At 38.5% G+C, this 3,474-nt stretch overlaps 1 long non-coding RNA gene across 1 annotated transcript in view; it reads right to left on the bottom strand.

Moving 5' to 3' along the window:
* Window positions 1-1,905, bottom strand: part of LOC141438255 (uncharacterized) — a 3,775-nt gene extending 1,870 nt beyond the window's left edge. Inside the window, exon 1 of the long non-coding RNA XR_012452466.1 lies at window positions 1,246-1,905. This is a non-coding gene — a long non-coding RNA (uncharacterized lncRNA). The remainder of the gene's footprint in view (window positions 1-1,245) is intronic.
* Window positions 1,906-3,474: the final 1,569 nt, after the last annotated feature.

Below are 3,474 nucleotides of genomic sequence, written 5' to 3'. Positions count from 1 at the left end.
CATCCGAATGAAATCAACTTAACTAATTAGTGCGTATTTTATTAATTGATTATGAGTTGGCTGCGGCGCCGCTCCGAGTTGGTGCGGAGCCAAAAATTAAAACGGTGACCGAACTTCATGTGGCCTTCGTCCTGCCATACGCGAGACTGGCCCGAGTTTATGAAGCTATGTTAACTAATAGCATTTGGAAAAACTATAGAAAACAGCAATTAAAATAATCCAGTGATTATGGCACTTGTCCACCGCCGACGATGAGCGTGAAGCAAGTAGTGTGGTGTGTAGTGTAGTTTTGTCGCTGGCTGTAAGCGAGTGTTCGAGTGCGACGGCGATTACTCGCTCCACTCGACTCGCTCGTGCGCGGCGGCCGCCAAACTGACATCGCTGAACGTATCTATAGCTCAGCGAGTTTTATAGCTCTGTCGCTGCGACAAAAGTCAAAGTCAAAGTCAAAGTCAAAATATTTATTCAATTTAGGCTATAACAAGCACTTATGAATGTCAAAAAAAATCTACCACCGGTTCGGAAAACCTCTGCTGAGAAGAATCCGGCAAGAACTCAACGAGGTATATACATTTTTTTTTTTAAACAGATTTAATATTATTAAATGATATGTAACATCACAAGTATTTAACACAACTTTATTTTTTACACAGTAGGTTCGCTATTTGAAGGGATCGCTAATGCGGATCGGAATTATTTCCAAATATCCCTGTCCATGATATAATCATTAACTTTATAATACGCCTTTGATATTAATGTTTCTTGACAATAGATGAATTTGTATCGTTTCATTTATAATATATTTTGGAATTTTATTATAAAAACGTATGCAATTTCCCAGAAAAGACTTTTTGGTTTTAGCCAGTCTGTAAGATGGAACTTTAAGCTTTTCCTGTGTTTCTAGTAGCCTTTGGCTTATCGACGTTAGTGGGAAAATCACATATGTTCTTCCTAACATACATGATTATTTCAAAAACATAAAGCGACGGCAGGGTTAGGATATCTGTTTCCTTAAAAAAAGATCTTAAAGATTACGCGTCTCAAATTATAAATTGCTCTAATTGCTCTCTTTTGTAAGATAAAATATGTAAGAGCGAGTTCTCGCCGACAGTGTGAACAGCCAGCGATCAACTATTAATATATGTGTCTCTTTTACTCACACAGGATATTATATCTTTTGTTTGCTTCTTAAGCGAGAAAATAGTCGATAGCCAATCGTTTCCTCGCTGGCGGTGAGACAAGTGCCTAATAATCTACTAGACAAAAGAAAATAAGGGTCACTTATGTTTCGTCAGTAAATAAAATGAAATCAAAATTATGTTTGCGTTCGTATCTTAATGCAATTTAATGGTGATGGTATAGTTAGGTAATGGTGTATTTGGTGGGTGAACAGAGCACTGGTTACATTTCGAATGAATACTGTCCGTCTGTGACACTGTCCACTTTGTCTCGAAGAGTAAATACCTCGAGGAGTAGCCTCTGCCGAGTTTCCACGCTGGATAAATTGAATAGTAACTTGGTAAGAGCTTTTATTATTAGCTTTGAGTTGAGCACTGCTTTATCTGAGCAAACTCTTTGGTACATTTCTTGTGATATTTATAACGGACTCGAAAAAAAGAAAAAGATTTATGTTAACTTGATTTCTTCTTCAATTGTGGATCAATTTAAAACGTTTTTTTCTGAAAAGTACTTTTCTAATCCCATTGCCACCAAATCTGTTGATTGAATCCTAGAGAAGTCGAGAGTAAACTTCAAATATTGCAGGCATACCTAGTAATTTGGATATTTGTAGCATCAGTTAATGAGGACGACGACAGTTTTGGCCACCGGTGCCACTCAATTTTATTCATTTATTCATAATAAAGACTTACAGTATACACCAAAGCGTCTCTATTACTAGCTAAACTTACAAAACACTTACGTACTAGATTGATACATAACAAATAACTACATTAAACAGACATACCAAAATTTCCTTATTTTATTGAGAAGTGACTGCCAGTGTCAGCGAATACATCAGCATCTGGGACTGAGTCACCAATAAGTTGAGAAGCTCAATCGCCCTTGCGGTCGGCGAGTTTCTAGCGCGGCGCGTCCGGAACCCTTTAAAGGTAGCGAAGAGCCGACGGCGGCGGCGTACCCCTGTGCGACCATATTGTTCAGGCACAAATAATTGAAGAAGCGCGAACACAGACGGGTTGTCGAATCTATTACGTAGGAGAGAGCAGTAGTGCATCAAGAGATGTGCTTTCCGTCTAAAGCATAATGTGTCTTGTCCAACCATACCCGCCACAAACAAAGAGGGAAACATATAGGGGTAATACCATAAAGCTTTTTATACAAGTACCTATTGAATTTTCGCTGTATCTTTTCTATCATAGAGTTGTATTTTTCCTCGAACGGGTCCCATACTATGGAGTTGTACTCTAACTTGCTACGAACAAAGGCATAGTAGAGGGTTAGCACAACTTTGGGGTTTTGGAATCGAGCCGATGTTCTCATTATAAAACCCAAAGACTTACTAGCTCTTTTGCAAGACGAAATTATATGTTCATGGTAGTCCAGCCTGGAATCAAGAGTAAGACCCAAGTCTCGAATACCCTGAACACGGACCATCTGAGTATGATTCAGACAATATGTGGCTTGAACTTGCTTTGGGGATCGTGTAAAGGAGATGATCTTGCATTTAGTGGTGTTGAAGTAAAGCTTATTTTCATTAGCCCAATTCCACACAGAGTCAATATCGGCTTGCAACATGTCACAATCTGAGAGTTCATTAACAGGTAAAAATAATTTCAAATCATCTGCGAACAAGAGACACTCGGCACGTCTCACAACAGTTGGAAGATCATTGACCATGATGAGAAATAGGGTCGGACCAAGCGTACTTCCCTGACTCACTCCTGATCTAGTGAAATAGTCCGCCGAACGGTATCCAGATACTTGTACGTATTGCTTCCTATCCCCAGGTAGCTGGCAAAAAATCTTACCAGACTTGGAGAGAATCCAAAGCATGAATAACAAGTGGCATGGGTTGCAATTCGATTGGTTTAAGTAACAAAATTGCTAAGCAATTTATGCTTGTCACAATGCATGTTGAAGTGGAACTAATGGTAGACGCACCAGAAGGACATGGTTTTAACCGAGATGTAATTAATCGAAATAATTACTTTTCACACGTGAGCACTGTTTTCTTAGAAAAATTGAAATTGTAAATTCACAATGGAATAGTGACACTAAATGAGCGTTATCCTAAAATAGTTAGATACATCATTGAGGATTGAATTTTTGTGTTTTCACTTTCAGAATCACATTCTGAGAAAATCATTTACGAAGCACATGATTTTGCAGAGCATAATTATTTGAAGTAAATACGTGAATGATTTTTTTTCGACGCATGGTCGACACGTATGTGTTTTCAGGCAACAACCTGATAGCAGCAAAGAGAACTAAGTTTATTATCGCTACCATTGT

Source organism: Choristoneura fumiferana, chromosome 18 (genome assembly GCF_025370935.1).
Source record: "Choristoneura fumiferana chromosome 18, NRCan_CFum_1, whole genome shotgun sequence".
In the NCBI taxonomy this organism is placed as follows: domain Eukaryota; kingdom Metazoa; phylum Arthropoda; class Insecta; order Lepidoptera; family Tortricidae; genus Choristoneura; species Choristoneura fumiferana.
The sequence above is the reverse complement of the archived record's forward strand: the minus strand, read 5'-3'. Positions and strand labels throughout refer to the sequence as shown.